The following is a 10,000-nucleotide window of genomic DNA, read 5'->3' as shown; positions in this document are numbered from 1 at the left end:
GATAGCAGGCGGAACTTTGTAAGACTTGTTGACTCAAATATTCATGAGTGGTGAACAATGTCAAGTGACTACTTTGAAAATATACTCAGCAAGTTTCGAGTGCAGTGTTTCGTTTCATTCAAGAGAGCATGAAATGTAGTTGATCAGCATAGTCAAAGTTATCTTCTTTCGTCTTGTCCTTCAGTTATAATACTGTATGCTTAACATAGAGGAAAGTTTTCAGGAAAATATATCTGTGTACACATACACACACACACACACACACAGATATATATATATATATATATATATATATATATATACCGGAGTAAGCACATGAAATGTGCAACAAGGTGGAAAAAAGAGTACTCAAATACCAGAGGTAGAGTAATATGCTTTATTTAAAATCAGCAGAAATGTAACAAAAAAAACTGTTACTCTGAGTTTTACGTTCCCGTTCATCGGACAGCTTTGTTAGAAATGGAGAACGGATAACAATGCAATCGAAAGCAATATAAAATTTTAAATTTAAAACACATGGATTCGCTTGATTGGTTGTTTCAAATAAGGGCCATGGATTGGTCGTTTCAATTAACGGTCAATGATGCGTAATTCACAGACCAAATAAATTTAATACAGATTCACCCTATTAAAAAAATATCGAAGAAAACCTTAAATAGAAAAATGGGCTCCAAATACATATTATAGATAATTAATTATATTCGAATTAACGCATTAAAATCAAATCAATAAAATAAAGTATACGCTGCATTCAAAATAAAATAAAATAAAATAAAATTAAAATTACAATAGCGTGTATGTATACAAGGCTATCCACAACATATATATATATATATATATCTATATATACATATATACATCGAAATACACAGCTGCATACGCACAGACAATCTACGTATATAGGCCTATATTTACAAGGCACAGATATATACATAAGTACAAATCTACACACATATATGCACACACGCATATAAGTTTGCGCATGGAAAATCTATGCACTGGTAACGTCAATTGTATCGTAATCTATGGAGTGGAGGGGTAAAGAGTAACGTATCTGTAATAACGTTAAATATGGGAAATGGGGTGGCGGGGGGAATGTAGTTGTCATAAAAAATGAAAAGGAGAAAGAAAGAGATTAAAGAAAGAAAGAAAGAGAAAAAAGAAAAAAGAAATGGAAAAAAAGAAAGATAGCAAAGAAAGAAAAGAGAGGAGAGAAAGGCTGGGGATAGGAAGGAAGAAGGAGAGAGAAAATAAGCAAGAACATATAGTGAACATGCATAAAAAGTTAGATTGCGCATATATGCGTATACAAAAATGTATATAACATCACGCATATAGATACATATGATGATATGTACGCAAATAGTTACGATCATAACCTTATACATGCGTATGTACACATACAAGTATATGTGAGTGTGAACCTAATCGCACATACGCACATATAATAATATAGATGCATGTATGTATAAATAAACACAAGCATATGCCCTTACCGTGTATACACAAAAAATATACGCACGAAATCATAACAGCATATGCACAAGTGCAAACCCAGGCCCCATATGTAAGCGTAGGTACATGTATATGAATACGTAAGTGCTGTATCTATACAGACATCTACATAAAAAAAAACCATTAGATTTCAGTGTATATATGCAGCCAACTTCTTAAATAAACCGCTGGTTGTATAAAGGTTAAAACCAGGCGAAAATACATGCATAAAAGAATACAAAGCGCTTTTTTTTTTAAATAGAATAGAATGAAGTAAAAAGTAAAAAATAAAAGTAAAAACAAGGGAGAAGAAAAAGTATGTATATAACAGACAAAGGTTTTCTTAAAATGACGTAGGGGTCTTTACAAAATTATCACAACGCTAAATAAATCATTTACAATTCAGTACCAATCCAATAGTCAGATTGCACAATGGATATAAGGAGTCGATCATAGTCCAAAATTTTACCCATATGCAATATTACATACAGACATTTTAAATTTGGACGCATGCCTACATGTGTTTAAAAGTTCGCGTCTTTGGTTTAGCGCCTTCTTATCCTGGAACAAGATATTCATTTTTTCCAATAAACAAAGATCACATTTCAATGGTCTCTTATATATATATATATATATATATATATATATATATATATTTACATGAGTGTGTGTGTAACACCACCAATGAAGTTTAAATCTAAATAACTCTTTTTTTTATTTTAAAAAGCAAAACGCAATTATCTTAGCTTCAACGATAGAAGAAAGCATGATGAATTTTATAGTTTTGGTCCCTTGCAACAAAATTGTGTATCAAAAACATTATGAGGTAAAATATCATGAAAAAAATATGAGGCAAAATATTTATATTTGAACTAAGCTTAAATAATAGAGCTCAATTCGGGGAATTTCATGGTATCATTCTCCTGTAATGATGTTTTAAAAGAAAAAAGTTATGAGTGTTTTCTTCTTAAATTTGAGGGTGATAATATAGTTCTATACAGTTCTACAAAGGAAATTTTATATATGTCACCGGCATCATTGAATTAAAGAAACAAATTATCAACGGCACTGCTAATTGATAAATTTGACACATTATAAATTAGCATAATAGTATAAATTAGCATAATAGCGTGGGAAAAACATGGATTACATGGAAAAATGAGAGCAAGAGAAATAATATTCTTAAGATTATAAATCTGGAAAATTACGGGACAAGTTATTACACTTACAAAATAGCAGGACAACATATTACATCATGTAAAGTACAGAACAAGAACATTTTACTAAGGATAAAATTTGAATATTAAAAAGATAATTGATTTTAATATACAAACATTATAATTAAACAATATACCATAATTTTGTTAAGATATTGAAGATATTGACATACATATATATATATATATATATATATATATATATATATATATATATATATATATATATATATAAATATACTCAAATACCCAAAATTTCAAGGAGTTCCTGCCTTAAAAACAGGACCTAACCAATAGTTATTTTGTGTTCTTTGCTACATTGGTTTCTATTAACCCATTTATTGTATCACAAGAATTTTTATTCATTAAGATAGAAGAAATGCACATAATTATATATATATATATATATATATATATATATATATATATATATATATATATATATATATATATATATATATATATATATATATATATATATATATATATGTATGTATGTATGCATATACATATATATATACATATGTATATACACATGTAATTAAAAGTGAAGGTATATATATATAGATAGATACTGTTCTGTTATGGAAACCTAAACTTGATGTTTGGCTCATGAATCTCGCTGTAAAACACTGCGTATGTATATGTTCAGGCACACTCATAAACCTGCACACACATACTCGCACACTGACACATGTAGATGCATAATGAAGATTTTATATTGACATTTAAACTTTATCCTGAGCATTGTGTGTCATTTGACCGCACCGATAAAAATCATCCTCGCAATTGTCAAAATTATACGCTGTTTATGTGAAGCAATTGCGCACGAATTTAAATTTCCACTTCAGTTATAGATAATAACGAAATACTCGAAGGAAATAGAAAATTAACATGAATGATGTTCTGTGGCATTTATTTGAAGGAGAAAACAAGTATTGCATTCGAGATAGCGATATATTGCAATTTTAACCTTGTTTTCGATAAATAGAACATCTAGCATTGAACGATGTTGAACAGTGGAAACCTGTATGTCTTGAAGTTTTAACATAGTTTGTTTCATGTTGTTAAGTTGTATTCTAAATGTAACAATGAAAGAAATATGCAAAGTTGCATATATATTTTGACGATTCGGAGATCAGCAAAAAATATTTTAGAAGATTAAAAAAATAACACGAACTCATTACAGCCAATTTATATTAAATGCATTCCATATGATGCAAAAAGTGTTAAGCGTATTTTCGAAGAACATCTCAGCGCACACAATATATCTCAGAGAGACTGGATTTTTAGCTAACTCAGTGTCGTGCATGTATTTTGGTTTGGGTAGTCAGTTTCCTTTTGTGTTCTGAGATATGTCATTGACACAAACTTATATTTATTATGTGTGTGTGTGAGTATGTGTTTATTCATATATATGCATATATATGATGTATATACATTAAGCTTTTCGTATATATACATACGTAGATATGCATATTAATATATTTGTATACATATATGTTTATATGCATTGAGATAAAGTAGAACTGACTACAAGCCATGTGAGTTAAAGCTTTAGAAAATGTGTTCATGCAAAATAAATTTTAAAGCGCCATAATTTTGCACAGACTAATCAGAAATTAATGCTAATGTAAAAGAAATAATCTTTATTGCAAAACCTGAGGAAAGAATATTGCAAATTTAGTAGAGCTATGGTATTCAAATGGTGTAGAATTATACTGACAGTAGTAGCGTTGAATGCTTAATATAAGTCAGAGACTTGTTTAACATGTTAGCAATTGCTTATAAATACCTTAAAACTAAGATACACTACTCTAAACTTATGTATAAGTTCAACAGCTACAACATATGCAAACCAGACATGATTTTTATATGTGCATTGATATATAAACTACGTATGTCTGACTGCTTATAGAGAGAGAGAGTTACTATGCATTATAGATTATCTCTAGGTACTGCGTTGAATGTTAGTTAAGTAACAAAGAATCAATACAGTCCATTTTGTATTTATTTTGTCTCTGTAACATATATTTAACATATATTCTGCTTCTGTATTGCAATACTAAATTTGAGGTTATATACTATATATTTCGAATTGTGATTTCAAGCGGGGAGCTGGTAGAAGGGTTATTGTTCTGGACAATCGCTTAGCGTTATTTGTTACGATTTTACTTTCTCAATTCAAATACCACCGGAGTTGACATTGCTTTTCGTCCTTCCGGGGTAAATAAAATAAGTATCATTTAAACATAAGGATCGATGTAATCATTAAGTCGCCTTCTCAAAAGTTTCAGGCCTCTTGCTTCTTGTAGAAACGATTATTTCAAGCTGCCTGCTAGTACAATCGTTATCATGCTGGCCCAAATGCTTACTGACATTATTTCTGGCTTCGCGGTGTGAGGTGAAATACCGCCGTGGTCGGCTTTGACTGTCATTATATTGGGATCGATAAAATAAGTACAAGTCAAATACTAGGGTCAGAATAATTGACTAACACCTCCTCCTAAATGTATGGCTTTGTTCTGATAGTAGAAAGTATTTCTAGGTTTCTGTTAAATCTAAATATTTGATGACTGTTTTTGCTCAGAAGTAGAGCTAGTGATATAGAGTGATATCGAGTGTTCATACGAGAGATAATTAACAATTCCTACAAGAAATAAACCATTATTCCGCATATGTATACTTCTAGACATATATTCCTTGTAACATGAAGTACGCGTGAATATTTTTAGTGAGAAATGTAGTATACTGTAAGTCGCGTAAGAAATAAATACACATTGAAAGCTATACAACACAATTATTTTATATCCCAAAGTGAAGAGAAAAAGGTATCGTAGCTTTCTAATACATGTGAATACTTACAATTTTATTTTTTGGCATGTAAATACAAATTCAATTTCACCTATCAACTGAAGTAATGTAATTTTAGTGGTTGTGTGAGATATATGTACTTCAGGTAGATTTACTATCGCCTATGGCAAAATGAGCAGCAATAATGCAACAAACGGCAGCTGCTTTTGAGAGCCGTTTCTACCAAATAGAGGCAACATAGCGCCAAACCAGTACACTATATCGGGGAAAAGATTGACTACAAATAATTTTTAATCTATTTATTCTGCCGATAAGAAATAAAAGACAATACTATTCCACATTAAAATGAACTATATGAAGAGTCAATTTTAGTATTCATAATTTCGTGAAAGAACATGAGAATCTTATTTTAGATTAAACTAAGACCTGTACAGGTCAAAAATATGAAAATTTGGACGAAGCATTAACATTTGAAGATGGCCTTGCATGGAAAATTTTGAAACATATCTTGTCAGATCAGGTCCTAATGTCAAAACTGATTCCTTCCTTGTCTATAACATTCTAATAATTTTCTTTATTGTTTACAATTTTTCTTTCTCTCTTCCAGTCCTTGTAATCTTATTTTCAATTCATGATTCTTTCCAATTTGATACAAAGGTCATTCTACTATATAAGACGCCAACATTTTATAGATGGAAGATGGCTAGTAGTTAATGTATCAAACTTTATATATATATACATAGATATGCATATACAAGTATGTATGTCTGTGTGTACATATATGCATGCATATTTATGTACACATATATTCTTATATACATACAACTATCTATATATGTATCTGTATATACTTATGCGTATATCTATGTGTTCATTTGTACGCGAGAGTGTTCGTATGTGTGTGTGTATTTGCGTACGTGTGAGTGTGTGTGTACATGTGTTTGTGTGCTGGTGGCTAATTCAAGTGGTATTCTATAATATATTTGGCGCAGATTTAATCACCGTAATTCCAAGGAATAATGGTTTTGTAGGAGTCAGCTGAAGAAAACGAAGTCTCAGAAGTTTGCAAAGACATTGTAGACAGATATGTGGATTATCAATTAAGATTTAATCACTGACATTTCCATTTATGTTCTTCATTCGTATGTAATTCTTCCCAGAATTTGATCCAAGTTCATAAGTACCTACATGTGTCCTTAGAAAACTGATATATTATATTTGTTGAGACACAAGAAAATTTCGTGTACATACATACATACATACATACATACATACATATACACAAGTATGTATGTATGTATGTGTAGAAGGGTCGGTTGAAGAGTTCATGAGCTGACCAAGATACTCTAATGAAATGTGACCTAATGAGGTTTACTTTTTCAACATATACTCCTTTACGGTCTACAAGCGTCCTTCATACGTGAAGAAGAAGCGCTCATCCTGCATGAAGACATTCCGTATTTATCATACAAGAACCTGAGCCATCAAGAAAAGAAGAAAGAACGTGCTATGAAGCTTTTGAAAAACCTCAAGCATACTCTCCAACTGAACATGCATTGGTTTTCCTCAGGCGAGAAAAAATACTGCCATGATCAGATGATAAACAACCGTTGGCTGGTACCAAGAATGATAAAAATCATGTAACCAGAGTGATAAAAATCATGTAACCAGAGTGATAAAAATCAAACATCCGATCATTATGGTGTTTGGAGTGATCACTAGCGATGGCGACGTTATACCTCTATTCATCTTCCCACACAGCCTCAGACTCAACACAGAAGCTTACATCAAGTGTCTGGAAGAGGTAGTGCTGCCCTGGCTCTAAACGCGGAGACAGTCCAGAACATTTGTAGGAGATTCCGAAGCCGTCTGGAGGCCGTGGTAGAACCCAATGCCGATTTAATTCAATAATTTAGTCTTCAGAATTTCAAGATCGTTTATGTATGTTTGGTAAATATATTTCTTAAAATGAGATATCTATGTTATTTTCATTTTTTGTTTAATTTAGACCTCAATTTATTCTATCATTCGTCTGCACCTTAAAAGGTATACTGGACATATGTTCTTTAAAAACCTCCTAATATTCTTGATAAAATTTTAAACAAGAGATTCAACACCCTTGTTGTCATACCAAATAAGGTAATTCATAAATAACAAGCAATTTCCAACCTACATGTTTGTAATGAGCACATAAACTTTGGCAGTATCTCCTGCGTATGCTTGTTATAGAAAGCAGTGGGGTCGCAAGAGTTATCTGTCTCACTCAAATATTGCTTTTTAGATTTCACTTTTCTCAGTGTTTCACGCTTTGACATTTCAATTTAAGTTTCACAATCATATCAATTGGTCAAAAAAGTCTCTTCAAGAAATTCCAGGATCCGCTGATACTCCACAAACAAATAAGATCGCTACTTTATCGTATACATTTCTTAAACTACACGGTAATAATATAGCACCATTCTACTTACTATCATTCAGCGTAACTCTATGATATCTCTCTCCATCCTTTCTGTTTTTTTTTTTTGGGGGGGGGGGGTTCTCTCTCCCCGGGAAGCTAAATAATTCATTTACTATGAGAATTTTGAGTAATTTCGTAATGCATGGCAAACACATAATATACACACACACACACACATACACACACACACATAAAATGTTGTCGATATTTTATACACTATTTAATCAGTATCATAAGATAAAACATTTTTAATCAAACATTATATTTAACATTTTATCTCAAAGTATTTTCAAGTATAATTTCAGAAATACTTTCGTTCACAGAAAATATGCTGACGTTCTCTGCACATGGGATGTAACTTAATATCCAGCTTAGTGTAAAAGAGGATTATCCATGTCTTTTCGATGATTTTTTTAAAGTAGTGTCCTTCTTAATACGAAAGGAGACAGTCAGAGTTAAACTTTTGAAAGTGATAAGCTGGAAATATTTACATTTGTATACAAATCCTGACGGACTTAATTTTCCCTTTACTATATAATTTGATACATGGCATTTCATGAATTCTATGTTTATTTGTGACCATGGATTAATTCCAGAGTAAGGAACCTATTACAAGTGCACTATTTCGTAGACCAGCTAGGCACCATGCGCTTTTTACTATTTCTGACAATATTCTTCCAGTTTAGCAGAACGTAATTTTACAGCAATATAAGCCAGCACTTCAAGCCTTCTAGCATCTAGATATTATTTATGTTGTTTAACAGCTGTTACTAAAATTCGCAAGTGATTACTTTCTTGCAAATTTCTTATACCATTTGCTTATTAACTTGCACAAAACACATCGATTCTAACAGGAAACTTGTATATTTAGTGTTGTGGATGATCACTAATTGGTTTAAAACATCTGGATTCGATAATATCATCCGCTTTTAACTGTTACATTTTATTTAGTTTCTAATTACCTGATTTTCTTCTTATTTTAACTTATTACTTTTGGGGGGATTTTCTTTTGGAGTGTCCTATTTTTTGCTGGATCCTGTAAGTAGTGTTTTCTTATGCAATTCTCTATGAAGTTCATGATAATCTTCCCGAAACATCTCTTTGTTGCTCACTAATTTCTTTGGCTTATCAGTTTTCTATGTTCTGTAAGCTATAGATTTCATCGGTGTAATTAATATTTAGTTTGCGATTTTAAAATATTGTACGATTTCAATTTTAACGTGGTTTTTGTAACTCTTCATTATCTTTACTTTATTCCTGTTAAGTATCTTTTACGTGTATCTATATCTCGCTCTTGTTCATTCAAGCAATTACTTTTCGTAAACAATTTCTTTGCTTTTCGTAAACAATTTCTTTTCTTTTCGTCATTTTTCATATGTATTGCATTTCCGTCCCCTAATAGGATCTCTTTTCGAATTCTGTTTCTTTATCACGTTATTTCGATGGATGCTAAACTATTTACTGTTTGTCACAATACGCGTTTATAATTTCCGTTACACATTTCCATCTACTTCTTTATTTTTCTATGTTGTTATGTAAATATTTGTGTGGCACACTCTGTTTAACTAGGGCTGTGTTTTATATTTACCTTATTCATATAATGTTGTCATATAACTTTTCTCATCTAAGATATATTCTTAGGCGATCTTTCAAAGGCAACGTCATGTTTTCGAGTATCTGTCTCTTGTTTACTGCTAGATCGCCCGTGTCTTGCTTTCAAGTTGATTGATTGTTTTCAAACTCAATACTGTTCAACGTTGTTTGTGTGTATGTTCGCTTCTATTTCAAGTGAATATCTGCTCTTTTTGTCATTTTCTGTTATGTTAACATTAATTCTTTCTCTTTAGCAATACTATTTATACAATTGATTACATTTTGGCTATTTATTTTTAATATTAATATTTACTCTTTTACTCTTTTACTTCTTTCAGTCATTTGACTGCGGCCATGCTGGAGCACCGCCTTTAGTCGAGCAAATCGACCCCGGGACTTATTCTTTGTAAGCCTAGGACTTATT

This window comes from Octopus bimaculoides, chromosome 3 (assembly GCF_046866305.1).
Source record: "Octopus bimaculoides isolate indiv1 chromosome 3, ASM4686630v1, whole genome shotgun sequence".
NCBI lineage: Eukaryota > Metazoa > Mollusca > Cephalopoda > Octopoda > Octopodidae > Octopus > Octopus bimaculoides.
The sequence above is the reverse complement of the archived record's forward strand: the minus strand, read 5'-3'. Positions refer to the sequence as shown.